The 19,142-nt window shown below is 39.4% G+C and overlaps 1 long non-coding RNA gene across 1 annotated transcript in view; it reads left to right on the top strand.

The window, feature by feature from the left end:
- The window catches only part of LOC146432371 (uncharacterized), a 24,461-nt gene extending 7,094 nt beyond the window's left edge, over positions 1–17,367 (top strand). Inside the window, exons 2-4 of the long non-coding RNA XR_014854425.1 lie at positions 8,503–8,710; positions 10,060–10,116; positions 17,129–17,367. This is a non-coding gene — a long non-coding RNA (uncharacterized LOC146432371). The remainder of the gene's footprint in view (positions 1–8,502; positions 8,711–10,059; positions 10,117–17,128) is intronic.
- The last annotated feature ends 1,775 nt before the right edge of the window (positions 17,368–19,142 follow it).

Here is a 19,142-nt window from a genome sequence, read left to right as displayed (position 1 = left end):
TTCCTGGAATCTTAAAACAGCAAGGCATTTAAGAAGGATTTAGGGCCTTGGATTATAAAGCCTGGGCACTGGCTGTAAACATCATGGACGTTGCTTATTATTTTTCTAGCTCATATTTTAGAAAAAGTATCTATTTATATTTTATCAGTATTTATACAGGAGTGTCTGCAATTCTAGGCAGAGACTCTGTTGATTTATAACGAGCTCCAAAACTGACCCAATAAAGGAAGTAAACTCATCCAGAAAAACTGAGCTTGTTTACTGCACCTGCATATTTTCATTAATTAGGCTTTGCCTTTTGTGTAGACATGTCTGAGGTATGGGAAAGACATTGAGTTAGAATGTGATTTTCTAGAAAGCAAACTGCACATTTTTTATAATTATTTGGTGCTGCCTCTTCTGCGGTGCCTTTAAAAACTTCTGGAACACATTTGTTTTCCTTATCATTGAAGTTGTGCAAGAACTCTTCTGAAGTAAACTAGAATCTAAGGCTAATCTGAGCCAGGTTGTTACAGTCACCATATTATCTGATAAATTTTATTTTCATTTTTCCCAGATTTCAAAATATTTTTAAAAAGCTTACATCAGCAGCTAACAAAGATGATGCAGCCACTTTCTTATTTTAGAAACTTCATCCAAGCATATGATGTCTTGTAGAACAACTGTTTGCATTGCTTATTTCTGTGCTTTTTAGTGACAGAGGACTGTTTTACAAAATGAGGTGCAATAAATAAATAAAATATCAGCATGCACACAAAGTCTATTATTTGTTAATGACTTCTACGTTTGTGGCTCCCTGGAACTGGGTTGAAAATTGACTCTATTACAATATGTTTAAAACTTGGCATCGTGGACTTGTAAACCTGGAGATTTTCTAATATAAAAATCAAAGCATTGGGATGAGCCCAAATGTATTATTTCTTCAATACAATCATAGCTAAAGCATTATTTCCCCCCCAATATTATTCCCAAAATGCTCAAAGTGTTTAGAAACATTCGCTTTATTTCTTTTCCTATAAATTGTCCATTCTTGTTTTGTCCAGCCCCTATTAAGTTAACCTGAAAAAGGTTGAGTCCCTTTGTTGCAATGACTTGTGATGTGATGTTGCTGCTCACATTTCACTTAGTGTTGCTTAAATTGCCAATCACGGATCTCGCATGCAATCCGCTGTCAGCTCGGTTTGGATTATCACCTCGGATGTGGGGATCCCTGCTTTCCCTCCGTGGTGAGCACTTCCCTGTTTGCTTTTATAGAAATCTCATTTTTCTAATGAGAATGCAAATGAAAGAAAAGCTGTGTGAAATGGCTATAGATGAGTTGCTTGTCAAAAATGTTTTACTTTAGGGGGAAAAAAAAGCACCAATAGTCGCTCAACAGGGTAATGCAGCGCGTGTTCTAGATGGACTCCTCTTTAGAGTTGTGGCACATGGCCAAATACGAAGGCAGCACATCTTCATTGTTGCTGGTTTTCATTTCTAGTGCTTAAACAACTCATGCAGGTTTTGACAGCTTTTTTTTTTTTTTTAATATATTAACATAAACCACTTTATTGCAGGAACACGTTTTCAATAGAAAATATAAATGTTGGCTTATGAAAAGATTTTTATGTTTTTAAAGACCGTACACTTTTCTTTTTTTTTGTTCTTAGGAAAATGTAGAAATAATGTTGTGTTTGGGGAACTTTAAAAGTTACTTTATTATAAAATATGAATCAAAATACCATAAAAACCCAATAAAAAGAGTAGTTTTCTCTGAGAGACCATTTTGGAAGTCAGCTGTGTGCCTGCAGTAGTGTGTAGTGTTGGTATGTGCAGGGAGAGATGACTGAAAGATGAAATTGTCTCTACTGAAGACTACTGGAGATCTGTATAAAACTAACCTATAATTAGATTTAAATATGATATGTATTCACTCTGCTTACTTTGGCCTTTATTGATTTATTTATAATGGGTTAAAAGTATAGGGTGATGTCTCAAATCACCTTAGGCAGGACTTTATGACTGCCTCAGGTCTCACTGTTAATAATCTTACAGCTATTTACCTCCATGGGTAATGAACAGGCTCATGGGTCAGCAAATCCAGCTCTGCACTGATCTCTCGGGGTGGTTTTCACTCATTCTTCATCTGGAGCTGACTTTCACCTGTGGCCTAAGTGATCTGAGTGTCTCTGTATGTAGGAGAGCTGTCAGATATGAAAGTAGGTAATCAGGAAATTAGTTATGTGTAAATTTAAAGAAAACCAACAATTTTTATACTAATGCAAGTATTATGTGCACTACAACCCCCTCAGAAGAGCTGTGTGAAAGGAGAGACAGTGCAGTGTGGTGCTAATGGTTCCAGCACAGATTTGCAGCATAGCCCATCCTCTGCAGCTGGAACTCGATTTTAAACCAGCAGAGGCTCTACCTTGGCTCACATACTGTTTGTCAAAACACATCCAGATTCCCAGAGGACTTCAGCATTTTGGGTGCTGAGCTTGTGTAGCAAGTCAGCTGTAAATGTCACAGTAGGAACAGATGGACATCAAGCACTTTAGTAAATCTCACTTAGATTTTGGTGAACAGATTTGACATTTTTACCCTGATTATAGGTACTAAGCACCAAAACATTTGACCAGAGAGCTTTTGAAAACCTTGTCTTAAAATATTTCCTGTTCAGGAGTGATTAGCCAATACAGATTTCAATTTAAATTTTAATTAAAGCTTATTTGTTATGTACAGTATTAGCTTGCAACACTTTTTTTTTAAAGAAAAGATGTTATCTTTATAGAATTGACTTATTTGGAAACTTAACATAAGCTTCCAAGCCCACAGAAAATATGGTGATGTGTTTCTGTTTAAAATATGTTTTAAAAAGTAATTCACTGTAAAATGTTTTTGCAGTACTACTTGAGAAATAATTTTGGATGTCTTAGATAAGAACCTCTTAATCCCTGACTCTAAAATCTAGATATACAAAAAACTTACAGGACCACAGTTTCAGTGCTACTCAGTTTTTTAGCCATGCAGTTCCCACATGACCTGATTATCACTTTGAACACATCTGGGTTGAATAGTGATGGGAAAAAGCATATCAGTGCTGATGTATGAAATAGCCCTGGCCCTGCATGTGAATGGGCACAGGGTGTCTGCTGATGTCAACAGATGTTGTAGGTAAGGGAGCTTCTTGAAATATTAGAATTTTATCTGTGAGTGACTGTTGGGGTAGTTTCGCTGATCATAATACCTCAAAAATTTAATTTTTAAGAAGCGCCTGTCCAGTCAGTCTTGAATTTATTGAGCTAATGAGTGGGTTTCTTTCAATGCAGCACTGTTCTGTGTGCTCTATGTCGATTGCATGGCTCTAATTAAATCCATGCAAGGGCTGTGCGTTATGCTGTTATTAAACAGCAGAGTGTTAAAATTGATTTAGCAGGCTTTAGAAGCAGTTACCCTGGAGAGGTGGTGTGGCCAGGAGTCACCTGCTTCTGCAGAAACACAACATGAATCCAAGTCTTCTCCCTAGCAGTTCTCAAGACAGATTAAAAAATAATCCCTGTGTTTCAGGGGTCTCAGGTGCAGACTGTGACTTCCAAGCAATCACCTGGTGGCTGACAAAGAGAAAAGAAAATTAGGTGAAAAACAAAAGTGAAAAACTCCCAAAATGTGTTTGTTGATTGGTTGGTTGGTTTGGATTTGTTGTTTTTTCTGTTGTTTTGGTGATTAGAGGGAAACAGTGTGAGAAGTTGGGAAGATCTCTTGCAGTTAGTTAAGCCTGATATCAAACCTTTCACTGCTCTGGCAAATGCTTTAAATACATCTCATGGTACATATCCTGCTCACTGCCCAGAGTGCTGGTCTGCTCGTCCCTCACTATGGGGGGATTAAAAAGGCAGAGTAAAATAAAGAGACAGCAGTGAAAAAGAGAATCACAGGCCCAAAAATAGGTTTGGATGACTTTAAAGGCACAGGTGTGAATTTCTCATGAAAGCTCAGGCACCTGTTGGTTGTACATGAGGTACATAACCCTCAGGAGAGATTTTCTAGAGGTGAAATGTGACTGCTGTGCTTGTAGGAGGCAAAAATGGAGGAAGGTTGCCACCAGGAATAGTCCCCAAAGGTGTCCATAGTTAAGCAAAAGGTAGAGATGATTGTTGATGGAAATCTGCCTTTACAGGAACAAGGGGAAATGCTGGAATATCCTGGCTTGAGCCTTAGGAGGTTCAGTTCAGGGCTTCATCCAAAGCTCATTCTAGAGGTTGGAAAGATTCTTCATTGATACTGATCTGTCAGGAAAACAGTCCCTCCCTTCCTCTTCCCTACTTCTCCCTTAGCAGGCATCCAAAAGCCTCTCTTAGAGATGTTTTGTTCCTGACTTCTCAATTTTCCTGTCCAAAGATGTGAGAGGTATTCTTGTGGCTGACTTGGAGATCTCTCTGCTTTGTGCCATGCATTGATGAACAAGGTATATGTGAATCCACCAGACTAAAAGTATGAGGACAAAAATACAAAGGAATAATTCTGTCTGTAGTTCCATAGTTCACATGTGAGAGTCTAAGTTCCCAAGGGAAAGAAAAAGCTTCATTTTTACCTGAAGAGGAAAAGGAGATATTCTCTTGAATTTAAAATGATTATAGCTGAGTGTTGGAAAAAAACAACAAACATTTTAAGACTTGATAATATGTGAATCAGCAACTCTGGCAGAAGTGTCTGCAAGATGATTTGAGTTTCAAGGACGTAAACATACTTCATTGCTCTGATTTAGTCACCCTTGGTCATTCAGGATGTAAGTGGGAACTGATCTCATTTAGGAAATCATTGAGAGGAGATGAGTCTGAGGACTTGATTCTATCTTATCTTGACACACCACAGTTAATAAGGAAGGCAATTATTATGTTTTCTGGGATGTACCCTCATCTGAGGCATTGTTAATAAACATTAAAAGGGCTAGTTCTTCAAAGATGTTTAAGCACCTAGCTCCCATTGATTTCAATAAATGAGGCATCTAAGTGCCTTTAAAAATCTGACCTTCAGTGTCATCAGGAAATAGTGAAGCAAAAGATAAGCAGGTTCTAAAAGAATAACAGGGGACTGCAGGCATATGATTCTGGCATGCTCCTGGTTATTACATTTTATATGTATGGGATGTCTGAACATTATAAACTGAACAAAGATACAAACAAACCATCCCTGCCTGTACTGCACAAAGCATCACATTGCTCTCTCTCCTCCAGTCGTGTCTCAGACATCTTTTATAAAACATGCTGTATGGATTGAGATAAAAAGTGAGAAAACAACAAATGCAACAATATCCCCTCTGCTCCCTTCAGCCTCTGTGACACAACCCCCCTCCCAGGGCCAGGCTTGCCCCTCCTCTCCCCTTCCCCAGTGCACTTGGGGAGCTGGAGGGGTTTGTTCACCCTACTGTGTGACAAGTAAACAGTTGGTTACAGCCCTAATTAAAGATGCTTTTTTTTGTATTCAAACATATTCTTTCAGTTAGAGGAAAATGTCTTGCTCTCAAGATTAGCCTTATCGAGGAGGTACAGTAGGTATGACATAGTCCCAATGTGATAAATAGATAGATAGACAGGCAGTGGCAAACAAACGTTAACATTTTTTTTTCCTTTTTGAGGAAAAATCTTGAACTAGATAACATCATGTTGGTTTGTCACTATCTTTTCAGGTTTGTTGCATTTTAATACAAAATAGAAAGTGAGAGGGAAGGAGGTTGCCTTGCTGTTTGTTTCTTTCATGTTAAGCTAACTATGCTGCTTACCTACTTCTTGATAAATATCGCTCAGCTACTTCTCTTTGGGATTAAGTAAATGAAAACAAACCCTCCACAGATAACAATAATTCCCACAGAAGAGATTTTCAAATTTAAAGGCTAAACTGAAATTTAAAATGATCTTCCTAGATTTCCGACCTAGATTCCCTGTCTTATTCTCAGTGCATTTGTCCTTTTAAAGGAACCAATATGTTTGTATAACTGATGTGAAACAAGCTTGACTCCAAAAAGATTTAACTTAATATCTGGCTAAGCATTCAGAGGGTAGTCCATCTGTAGAATGTACATTAAGGACCCTGGCTGGAGCGCAGGAGTCATGTATGATATCAGGCACACAAATGTGACGTGATGCCCATATACTCTTGAGCATAATTCAAAGTGCCATGAAGCTCTGTGGGTAGAGAAGCTATAAACACAGTTGTCACAAATGAGAAAGTCTACAGGGTTATATTCAGGCTGAAGAATGAAGAAGCATTAGAACCAGCCATCACATCTTAATGAAATTGTTAATTAGGATATTACGGAATTCATGGCTGAGGATAATGTCTGTCCAGCAACCTTGCAGCATGCTTGAATTAACCATTTCTTCCCCAAAATCGAAGGCAGATTCAAAAGTGGTGCAGAAAGCCCTTCATAAATACACAAATACAATCAAAATGATGTTACTTTTTTTTCCAGTGGATGTTTTTAATCTTTTTTTTTTCCCTTTCTAAACAGACCAGCACAGAACATGTGATTATAGGAATAAGTACACATTTAATCTACATAATCATCAGTCTTTCTTTATGTAAAAATGATTAGTAAATAGGGTTTTTAAGCAACTATTTAGATTAGGCATTGGCATCATAGATTAACTTATTTCTAAAACACTTGATTTTATCACTCTGCCTAATGATTTGTCTCATGATTTATTGGCTAATATGATGAATCATGTTAGATTTATTGTTTATCCTATAAATAGTGCAACAAATCATTAAACAGTGATAAAACCCAGCAGTTTCACAAGAAAGTCTACCTATGTTGTCTTCATGTACAATGTGCTTGTGCTGTACAATAATTTGATGGTTCTGTTCTTGGTTTTATGATATCAGGTGAATAGGCATCTCTGTTTAAATTAAATGGTCTTACAAAATAATAGTGAAGTCATAATCTTATACTCCTGCTATATTTATTTTACACAGAAAAATAAAGCCTAATGTCTGATGTATAGTGAATCTGTGAATTTATTCACAATAATAAATGTAATATTCTTTCTTAGAAACACCTTAAATATAATGGCAGTTTTTCATATTTTAGCATGTCAGCTGTGTTTTTCTTGCTATGGTTTGCAATTGACAAAAATGTTGCTTCTATCCTGGTGATTTTAGAGATCTGAACCCATCTCATTTCACTGAACTGAAAGGCTGGTGTGGGATATTGGTGAATTGAATATATGAAATTTGGCATTCAGATAATGGGAGTGGTCATTTTTTTTCTTAAGACATAATGGCTTTTCTTGTTGCAGACATAGCTAAGTCTGCCTGTATACATCAGGGATGAAAGGATGGAAAATAGAAGTAATATTCTTGCAAACTCCCTGAGGTCATCAGTGGGTTAGCATAGACGTGCTCATGATGATATTATATGCTGCAGGAGTAGATTTGCAGTATTTTAAATTGAATTATTTGGACTGTAGTGGTCAACCTTTATTGCTAACTGGGCTATTTGCCTTCTTTTGATCTCAAGGTATTGCCACACCCTGTCTCCCCCTCACCTGTTGCAGAAGAGCTTGTGCCTCCAGCAGCTCCATTGTTTCATACACAGCCCCCCGAAATACCTCTAACCTGGGCTGTGCCAAAGGCAGCTCACCAGCACTTCAAAACCTAGGATACACTGGAAGCACCATTCTTTTGTTGTTGGTCCCTGGCTGCAGAGTCCTGAGCTGGTGGAGCTGTGCTGTCCCCACCCAAGAGCAGCAGATTTGCATGGTGTGTGAAGCATGTGAGACATTTGTGTACAGCCCGTGAGTTCTGCACAAACCCAGGGCTCATGACATGGGGAGTGCAGGGGAAAACAGCACCTCAGAGCAAGTGCTGCTGCTGGCTGTCCCTGATATTCCCATTGCCCTGCAGGACAAGGGTCAGTGGGAATGGGAGATGGGCCAAATGCCATGTCCTACCTGGGTAGCTGCATGGTGCCTGAGGCTGGAATTGAACACCTGTCTTACATAGCTCCTTTTTTCTGTATGTCACAAGAACTTGGTTTGTGTGAGAGGGAACAAAATAAGATGAGCAAGAAGACTGAGCAAAGGACCAAAGAATAAACCTGTGACAAGTTTCTAACGAGCACAGCTCTTCCCTGGCCACTGTTAGGTTAGCAGTGTTGGTTACGTGATTGGTTTTTGGCACAATGGTAAATTATGGGGAGTTTGGTTATTGATTATTTGTACTTTGTTATGGGTGCTGTGTAGCCTGGGCACACTCTGGTTATTGATTATTTGTACTTTGCTATAGGTGCAGTGCAGCCTGGGCACTCAGACTCTGGTTATTGATTATTTGTACTTTGCTATAGGTGCAGTGCAGCCTGGGCACACTCTGGTTATTGATTATTTGTACTTTGCTATAGGTGCACACCACACAACCAACACACCCACCAACCAAAACCAACACACCCACCAACCAAAACCAACACACCCACCAACCAAAACCAACACACCCACCAACCAAAACCAACACACCCACACCAAAACCAAGGTGCTGTGCAGCCTGGGCACTCAGACTCACCTCCTGTGCCAGGAGCTTGTTTGGCTACCTGTTCCAGCCTGTAAAAGAGCCTGAACACAAATTGGCAGAATCTGTGCAGCAAGGCTCTGAAAATCATCTCCAGTGATCCAGAAAGCCTCATAGCAGGCAGAAGAAGTCCTGCTCCTTGTCACTGTGATTATGGAGATGCAGGAAGCAGGTATCCATGTGTGGCATGGCCTAACGAAGGAAGTGTGCCTTGTTTGTTAACTAACTGAGCATGTCCCTTCAGTGCCCTGCTGATAATTCCTCCTCTCAGGTTTTCACAGGGAAACTGCCACAGTGTTTAAGATGCACCATGAAGAATAACATGCTCTTTCTGTGTCTTGGACACCTATTTTATTTGTAGAACACTGAGCACAGCTCAGCAGTTTCCCAGTCCTGAGCAACTGTACCATTTCAAAAATTTGTGGAAAATATCACATGACCCTTTGTGTAGTACTCTAACCTAGCTGTGTTTGGTTTCTTTGTGCCTTATTGGTAATGCGCTTTATAAAAAGAAGGAACAACAAATATTAGTCATTGAAGGCTGTAAGAAATAAAACTTCCATGGCTACTCTTATGGGAAAACTGACAACATTTTTGGGTCAAGGTCTGGAAAAAAATGAAGTTAATTGAAAGGTAGGCAGTAAATGAGATGGCTATTTAAGAATGATATTTTGGCATGTTGGTAATTAAATCCAGGAAGATGGTCTTAATGACCGAAACCAGCACAGAAAACGTGCTTCTCTGTGCATGTGTTACTCCATATGTGTCTGAGCAGCACAAATGTGTCCTTTGGTACAACACCCTTCCTTGGATGGGTGCACCCAGTGGTGCCTCAGCAGGGAAAGTACAGCTGCAGATCCTTTAAATCTCCAGTGTAATCCCAGGCAGTGCTACCACTGATTTTACTCCAGACAGGCCTTTTAGTCCTCTAAGTGTTTCTAGAAATATATTCGTGTTTATCTCTTGGGAAATTTTCCTGGAATTTCTCTAGATCTGGAGGTAGAACTACAGAAGAGGAGGAAAATGGAATGGAAATGCTGGATTAAAGGAAAGGGGCCTTAAAGGAGTAAAAGTTATCATTTAACACAGGAGGAGGAAGTGGTTTATTATACTGGATCAAACAGCTAGAAAGACCTTACTTTATAAATGCTGACACAGGCTTATCTCAAACCAGGGTAAAGGTTATTGCATTAAAGGTTTCAAATCTGGGAAATTCATGTTCCTAGAGTGGGTGCATAAATCTGAGACATTTTTAATCTCACTATGTAAATAAATCTCATCAGAAAAAATAAAATTGTATTGCTTTGATTCATTTGCCGTAAACCCTTTTAATTTGATTTTGATTGATAGCTAAACCCCCTGCATTAGAACTTTTTGAAAAAGTTTCAAGATAAGCAATTACTCACTCCCTCTGGGTAAGGCAAAGTTTTCAAACTTGTGAGGATGTGTTACTCCTGTATAAAATATAACTGGCAAATATTTTTTTATATTGTAATTGCATTTTGGTTTTATCTTTCACAGCATTTGTTCATCTTTCATGCCAGACTTTCAAACTCTGCAATGTGACTGACTGATGCGGTAAGTGCAGTTAATTTTAATTCTGATTTTTAGGACTGGATTTGTCAATCAATATTGTTCACTGGAGTAATTCAGTAAGCGTCTCTAATTTCTTAGCCTTTTTTTTTCCTCTTTCTTTCTTTCTCTTTTACTTAATAATTTAGAAGTGAAACTTCTCTAAGAGCTACTTGTCAATTTGGTGTTGAGAAATTGAAGGATGAGTGGCTGTTGTTTGCATCCCACACGAACACAGCTCTGGTTTGGCAACTGTAATTGTCAGTAGATTGCCATTAAGTCTGTGCTCTTACCCCCATTCAATAGGCAGCCAAGATGCCAGAAAAACAGAACAAGCTGCATCTTCAAGAAATAAAAGCACACAGGGAGCACGGGTAACCAGCAGTACATGCTCCAAACCAGACAGATCAAATTAATTCCGTGAAGAGGACTGGATTATATAAACACATTACATATGCCAGATATTGATGTAGGACATTATTCTCCCTTATTCACAGGAGATTCTGCTAGTGTCAATAAGAGGTTTACAGAAAGATGTAAAGTGTCATCATCAAGTAGTAACTAATGTTTTAGTTAGCACCATTATTATTTCATATGCAGCATTACCTGATGGGAAAAACCCATTAACTTTAAAACCACAGTTGTGTGCTCTGTATTTCTTCTTGTTTGTTGTCCTTTCAACTTCCCTATCAGCTTTTAACATCAATCAACAAATTCATCCTTTTCCACGTGAATAATGATCCCCTGCTGACTGGCATATCTGTCTGGAGAACAAGGAGTGTAGCAGAGCTGCTCCTGCACCACCCCAGTTATCTAGGGCACAGACCTTGGATATTCAAGGGAAACACCCAGAATAGGTACAGTAAAATTACACCATCATTCACCTAATTTTTTCTAGGTGTTTTCCTTGTGTGTAATCCTATCACTTATGCCCTAGTGCAGGAACTCCAGGTTTCCAATGCCCACCTGCTGTGTTCTGAGGCCCTTCCAGACCCACGGCCCTCCAGCTGCCCCTGCAGCAGCTCTGCATGTCAGGCCTGTAGTCCAGAAAGATGATCCCTTTCTTTCTGTGCAGCCAAAAATATGGACTTGCCATCTCAGTGAAGATAATAAGAACTGACTGGCCTAAATTGGACTTGTATTCTTAGTGCGTTTTTGGCAACGTCATCGCTGTCCCTCAGAAGCAGCCCACATTCCATTGCTCGTTACTCAACAGCAGTGTCGGGATAGATGCATCCCAAATGTGCAGCTTCCCAACCATCCCCAGCCAGGCAGGGTGAAGAACGCTGCTGATAACATCAGCTGCCTGGAAAGGCTCTCTCCTCGCTGTGCCCTGCCCTGATCGCACAGAAGGTGGCTGCATGCAGCCCCGTTTCTCCCAGCAGATGGAAGCTTTTGCTTGCATGCAACCTCTGCTCCTTGTGGGCTGGCTGAAAGGATTCCCTGGAAATCAAGCAGGCGTGTTTTCCACACACCATTGCAGCATGGCATCCTTGAGGTTCCTGCAGCTCCTTTCCCAGTGGCTTGCTGGAACTCCTCCTGCGCCCAGCAGCTGCTTGCTTGCCACCACAGGTGTCATTGCTCCTTCCTCCAAACCCTTCCAAGCAGCTCCTCCCTGCCTCAGGTTCTGATAGGGCTTTCTGTTGTCCATGAAGATAAATAAGCAACCACTCTGTTCCAAACCTTGGCTTAGATGCTGAAGCAACCTTTGCACTCCCTAGCTGGACACTAGAAGACTTGCAGTGGGGATGCAACCTGCCCAGCCCCACCATCCATCCCTCCTTGTGGAATCCAGAGTGGTGCTTTTACTAATATTTTACTAATCTGAACTCTTCCTCCTGCCTTCCCCCATCCCCCAAAGGTAGGAATAGTTATTTAATAAATATCCAAGTGTGTTCTAGCTTTAGGGATTACACACATTTAATGTGGCTTATGCTATATTATTCTTGCTTAACTTTGAGCTTTTGATGTAGCATTCCAGTTTAGCAGTGGTATTCCACAGGGGATATTGTTGGTTTCCAAATCTTTTGTCAGAGTAATTGAGCATAACATCTCTGCAGGTTTGCGTTTCAAAAGATGCATTATCTTTTCTTGTCCATTTGTTCTATCCAGGCTATTCAAAACTTTTAGTTTCACAGATCCTTTGAAAGAATTTGAGGTTTAGGGTTGATAATTTATGTTTCTGCTGAATTTGCAACTCTGCATGTGATGATTAATACAGTTCTCTCCATAAATAAGAAGAGATGATATCTGTGAATTGGTAACAAAACAGAAGAATTTCATTAAATTCTATATTTTGTAAGAGACTTCCATCCTTTTAAATCTTTATAAATTAAACATCATCCATGTCTGGCTGGCTGAAGAATGAATGTCACATATAAGATATCTCCCTTAAATATTTTCTTGAAACTAATCTATATGATTTACAACATATTGCAATTAACATTGACCTTTTGTCTGCTTCAAAAGAATGTGAGAACAGTTTTTTGACATCAAAGAGATTTTATAAATTTCCAAAAATATTTCTGATGAAAGTTGTTCTGACTGGGAAAAATATGTCACCTCCATTTAAAAGTTATGGCACACTTGATAGATTATCTGCCTCTTTCCTAACCTTAGTTCATACACAAAAATGGATTTAAAAATACACTTGCAAGCAATCATCTTTTAGAAAATGCAGATCCTCAGAAGTCAAAACTAAGAATCCTGTACTTCCTGTTTAAGATCAACTGACAATTTATTCAAGATCTGGAGGCTGCTATTCACTCTCCCATTTCTACCTAGCCACTTAATTGCCAATGTGCAGCTGCAGTTGAGACCCAAATTAATGTTGTACTTTCTTTCATCCAATATTAAAGAAAAACAAAGAATGAAGCTCAGTTTTCACAAATATCTATATTCAACTTTATTTTAGAGTTTGTTTATATCAATGTTTTGGTTTGTTTTGTTTTTAACCAACAGTTACCTGTGAAAATGTTTGTGGAAAGCGAAGTGTCTGTGAATAGCACCAAATTGTTCAACACAGCAAGACATAGAGTCCTGCTCCTCTCTATTTGCTTACTCTTTGCTCTTCACAGCTTTGGTCCTCATGTAAAGGTTAGGGAGGCTGCTCTGGCCACAGTGTCCTGCCAAAGTGTGACAAGTTCAGGCTCTGTCCCCCTGGGCACTTGGCTGCAGCAGACTCTTATAGCAGCCCTGACTTTGATGGCAAACTATTCACTGTTCAGTGGAGGGAGGGGAGGAGAGATCAGAGCACGAGTTAGGCCAGCTGCCAGCCTCACTAAAATTACTCCTGTAACCACTCCAATATGTGTACCAGAATTTAGGGACTCCGATATATTCAGACAGAACAGTTTTACACAAAGGGTAGTTGAAATACAGTCTGGAACAAACTGCCGAAGTCAGCAGTAGAAGCAAATAGTGTAAATCAGCTCAAGGAGGAGTTTTTGAAGAAGGCAGGGGAAGAGCACAGAGCTACTAGCTAGAAGTTCAAGTTTCAGATGATGAAACCCAGATTGATTTGTATTTCCTGAGGTTACGAGGGCAGGTCTTCACGGACCATATCATCCTCTTTGGGCTGTTAAATGTTTGTATGTAATTTTTTGCTATGTTTCATCCTCTTTTAGTTTGGAGTGATGCTTTTTCCCCCCCCCCCACTCTCTTGCTTGTGCAGTCTCTTTAGATAAGGTCTTGCAGAGGGGAATGCATAGCACAGAACCCCTGTTTCCTCTCATTGTGGGGAACGCCACTGAAACCAGTGCAATCATTTAGTTACAGTGCTGCAACCAAGTGCATTTTACAGATCTAGGCATATAAATTTGCCTGCATTGTGTTGTTTCCTGGGAAGGGCCTTCAGATCATGATACAATATTTCTGTCTACACTGTAACGGTAAAGAAATTTTTACTGTGAAATCAAACATGCAATTGTTTTAGCTTTTCAGGAAATCAAACATGGAACTGTTTTAGCTTTTCAGGGTACCACTGATCTCAGAGCTGTCATGCTGATGTGCTGAAAGAAGCACATTGCAGGTGGGAAGAGAACAGAAACAAGGGGAGAGCAGATCCACTTTACTGCTCTTCAGTGATGAGCCTGTATTTTGTCCACGTGGCCACTGATGTGCTGTTCTTGAGAAGAGAAATCCTGCCAAAAAGCATCCTGGGTTTTGCGTTTGGGGTCCTGAGCTGACTCCCCTGGACTTCCAGGAGTTCTCCTTGTAAAAGGCTTGGGGAGAGCAGCTGTGGGCCCCATTCTGAAAGATTTGGCCTTGAATTTTACCCAGACTTTTTTTTTTTTTTTAAATAGATAAGCATCTTAGATTGCCATTACTAATATTACATGAGAAAAGTGGATTGTATTTTATTACAGGCTTCAGTTTCTAAGTCATAGATTGTAGCAGATAACTTGTTTGGGTAATGTTTTCAGTAGAAAATTTTCAAATGCACAGCTTTCCCCTTATTTTCTGATTATTTTTGATTGCAGATGATAAGCAAAGCAAATGTCTTTTCCTTATTTTGGTGCAAGAGCCCAAAATACAGATTTTTTTACTGAGATTCCCTGTGCTTTGGGTTTCTTGTTTAAAGTAACATTTGTTTTCACTGAGATTTTTGTGAGTATTTCCAATACCTTCTGCCTCAGCATAACATTAAAAAGTCCTCTTTGTTCATTCATTACTACACCTATTAGAGTGCAGAAAGGACATTAAATACCTCTTCATGATTCCCACTTACTTCCATTTACATCCTTCTTGGAAATCAGACATGCAGTTTCATAACAAAAGAAAGAAAAAAAAAAAGACAATTAACCATTAACTGAATTTTTAATGACCACACATACTTGGTTTTTGCATCACCAAAATTCATAACCTGTGCTGGCACAATCCCTGCTCTCTGCTTCCCAGCCCTGGATGTGCTGCTATTGTGTTTAAAGCCCAGCAGAGCAGTAGCAGCAAGACAGAGCTGGCCTTACAGGAACGTAGCAGCAGGCTGATTGGATCCCATTTCCCACAGGTTCCCAAGTCTGCAACTGAAAATGCCTTGTAACTCTATTAGGAAAGACCTAGGTGATCAATAGAAGCAACAAGGCCACACAAGTGCGTCTCGAAGCACAGTGAAAATTGCACATCCCACGGTGCTCAGGGGACTTAATATTTTTCAGTGATTTTCTCACCCCATCCCTTGCCCTTGTTTGCAGAGCAGTTGTTCTGTCTCGTGCAGCTTTATTGTGAAATGTAACTGGACTGGTTTGTTACCATATTTTACTCAAAAAAATCAGTTCTGTCCTTTTCCCAAGGTTTTAGGTAGCATAGATTATTTTTACAAAAGTTCTCTTCAGTTTTGTAAAGATAGGCTGATATTTTGCAGTGGCATTATGCAATTTCAAAGAGAGGCTGCTTGCACTGGTGAGAGGAGAGGGCAGCAGTTCTTCCCCATCTCTTGTTTGAGACAGGAGGACCAAGGTCAGCAGCCAGGGTGTGGCAGACCGTGGATTCCATGAAGGGAATCACAAACCACAAGCTGAGGGTGGATCTGAGATGATGTGGGATAAATCTAAGCTCTGAAGTTGTCTCATGGACAATTTTTTTTCTCAAAAATTTTCAAAATGTTAGTGATAAGTAAGAGAATGCTTGTTATTTTATGCAATTATTTTTAATTTGCTGTTATGCACACTATACAATGTACTGTTCAAAACTTTTCTGTTTTAATGTGAGCAAAACAAAACGCTGTGAGGTGTACAGGGAGTCTTTTACAGACAGTGTATTTAGCTCAGAGCAAATGAAAAAATAACTACTTGACTAGGTTAGCTTTGGGTGCCCTCAGGCTCTTTGAGATTAGTTTTAGATTCATATGCTATGGTCACTCATTGACCAAGCTGCTTCAACCCTTATACATATCCAGCAAAGGATCATTTCCCTCAGGCATGGTTTTCTTTCAATCATATTTAGCAAAACCATTAAACACACTTGGGGCTTGCACTGAAGAGAGAAACAACTTTATATGTTCTCAATTCAGAGCAACTTTCTTCTTCAGGAAGTTAAAAAAACTTGGTCAGACTTCAAGACTTAGGTTTGGTGCTCCCAAAAATGGTTCTGTATAACTTCCCATGCAATTAAATTACTCCTGCATTATTCCTAGCGATTTTTGTCAATATTTTTAAAGTTGATGCAAAGATGCTTTATTCCTAAGCAAACAGAAAAATTTTATTTGCAGGAGTGTTTGACAGCTGATACAGTAGTGGGTTGGGAAGCAACTGCTACATTGATTGCTTTTTATCTTTTTAAGAGCAATTACTCGAGCGGCCAAATTTTGTTTTGCAACAAATCCTCAAACCATAAGGTTTTCAGCTTTGGTGTTTTTTTAAGAAAGTTCTTAACACACCTTCCCCCTGCTCCTCATAGTTTAGAGCAGGTGAGCATCCAGGAAGGTGGATGAAGAGTCTCCACAGAGGAGTGTGGATTGAAGTGGAAGAAGTGGTTAGGTCCCTCCAGCTGTGGCATTTGGCTGTGCCAAAATCAGGTTTCTGATCCCCCCCACAGTTTCCTTCATGTGCAGAGTCATATTGGCTCCAGTTCAGGGAAATTCAACACAGGAAGAGTAAGTGTTCACACACGAAGGCTATATGTAGGACTTGTTACTGGACCCTAAATTTGGATATGGGAAGCATTCCCAGATGGCCCATAAAGTGAGTATTTTTGGTTCTTAACTGAGAAAGATTCACATTAAATCTACTTTATTAAACATGGGTTTATAGGAAATACTCTTCACTTGAAGAGTGTAGCTTTGAACAGAGCAGAAATGCATGTGAGAAGGAGGTGTGGGGTTTCTTTGTGTGCCATGTGTGGGTGTATTTCCCTGTGCACAGAGTTATTGTTTGTGGGAGAACGGTGAGGAATTCTTTTTCCTCTCATGGTTATCTCTTTTGGGTGGGTGTCTATGAAAGAATTATCTCCCAAATTACCTGAGAACTAAATTATGCTCTCCCTTCAAGATTTATCTTACTCCAAACGCTGTGCCTGACAGGTTTCACTTAGGAGTTCAGACTCACCACTGCACTTTGACTACACAAAGCAGAAATCTCTGGTGACATTCCCTCTGCTTAGCCTGGCTGGATTTTGCTTGACCTCTCCTGGATCTTTTACACGTGCACATATTCACCTCTCTCTTGCTCTGCATGGAGATCACCTGAACTGCTTAAAGCTTTTGGCATAATTTTCATGTCTCTCCCACTAGCAGTGAAATTCCTTAGATTTATCTCAAAGATGCCACAATATCTTATACCTGTAAGCTCTTCTATAGTCAGATTTAGAATTTTTACAGGTCTCTTAGTATGAACTACATTCATGTGAGAATTGGGTTTTTTTGTAATCATACATCTTGGGTTACTGCAGGTATTTATGGTCTTGTGCACTGTGGTGTAAACAGGAGAGTAAAAGAATTTCTTTGTGGTGGGAGCAAAATGAGTAGATGGTTGAACAGATATTTAGTTCTAAAATTTTTCTTCTTTTCACAACTGTCTTGTTCATCAAACTGCTAAAATTCAGGTTGAGAAAATTGTAGTCCAAATTTTTGCTAAGTCATATGAAAAATACTCACTCCAGGAGAGTAATACTAGGTTTTAAAACTCCCATTTCTGATTGTCCTATCTTTTTAAATTAATATTCGGGTTTAAAACAACAGCAGCCCTTTTTTAAACTTCTTATCATGCTTCATGTAATGCTGGACCCAAGAGAGACTGAACCAAATTCTGGGAAGTGTAACTACATTTTGGATATTTCCCTCTCTCACTGTGTCAGAGTAATCAAGTTGTTCCTTTGTCAAGGTTTATTGAGCAGTTGCCTAAGATCACAGTCTGTGTGTTAAAATAACTGACTACAGTGCAGTTTTAAAGCCTCTAATTTTAGTCTTCTATTATTCCTCTTTTCAATGGTGCATCTTGTCACCTTCAGTTATTAGAAATTCTAAATTTCAGCAGTGAAGATGCTAAACTATCTCTTCTAGTAGTTTTTCATTAATGTTTTGTGATTTAATATTTCATGCTGTGTAAAAGTCATGAGACATAGTGTGAAAAGTACTGTGTAAGTTTTATTGTATTGTGTACAGCACTTAAATCCTGATGATTTTACAGCAGTGAAAATTGGAGATATTTTTCTTACAGGTAAATTAATTAGGGGGTTAGGTGAGAGTGAATACAGTTGGTGTGTTTGATCATGCAGAATATCAGACTTTTTGAACCCTATTTTCAGTTGCTTCCTGTTAGAAAAACAGATTATTCAGGGTTTCATCCTTTTAACTATAAATTAGCACATCTGGTCTTATTTTCTGGCATGTACACATGGTAGGCTACAGCAAGCATATTATCTCTGGAAAGCCTTCATATCTTCTGAAAATATTAAATGTTTTAGAGAGACTGAGAGGAAAACTCAAAGTGAAGGTAATGCCCTAATTGCTCCTTACATGTGCACCTGAAATAAGTAACTGAAAATGTCTTAAGGTTTGAATTTTTAAAGTGACAAAGCTTAGTTCTGCTTAGTGATGTGATGACCCTGTGACAGCATCTTTGCCTCCACACCACTGCACTGATTTTGTGTCTTCCAAAGGCAGATCTTGAGGTCCTTTTCTGTTTCCCAGGCGCAGTGTCACAGGATTTAAATCACTGACAGGAGCTTCCTGATGATCCTTGTGCTTCCAGTTTGTATACTGACAACACTTATACACTGAAAAGCTCTTTTTTTTCTTATGAAAAGCTTTTTCTGTTGTTGTAGATCCCTACTGTCATATATTGACAGGCTCCTGGTTTCTCCCAGCACCACCTGTAGTCAGCAGAGGAAGGAACTCCTGCAGAAAATAACTGAGAGCACCTTATTCAGATCCTGTTCTGGAGCATCTGCAGGAGGATCTTTCTCTCCACTCACTTCAGTCTAGAAACCACTGACCCCACCAGGTGCACAAAGTTGAGCTCTATGAAGGCTTTGTTCAGGTTTCCTGATAGCTGACCTACCACTGTCATTTAGTGAACTTTCCTCAGAAAAAAATA

The sequence above is a fragment of the Lichenostomus cassidix genome, chromosome 11, assembly GCF_008360975.1.
Source record: "Lichenostomus cassidix isolate B80296 chromosome 11, HeHo_3.0, whole genome shotgun sequence".
In the NCBI taxonomy this organism is placed as follows: Eukaryota; Metazoa; Chordata; class Aves; order Passeriformes; family Meliphagidae; genus Lichenostomus; species Lichenostomus cassidix.
Note: the sequence above shows the minus strand (reverse complement) of the source record. Positions and strands in the feature narration are given on the sequence as shown.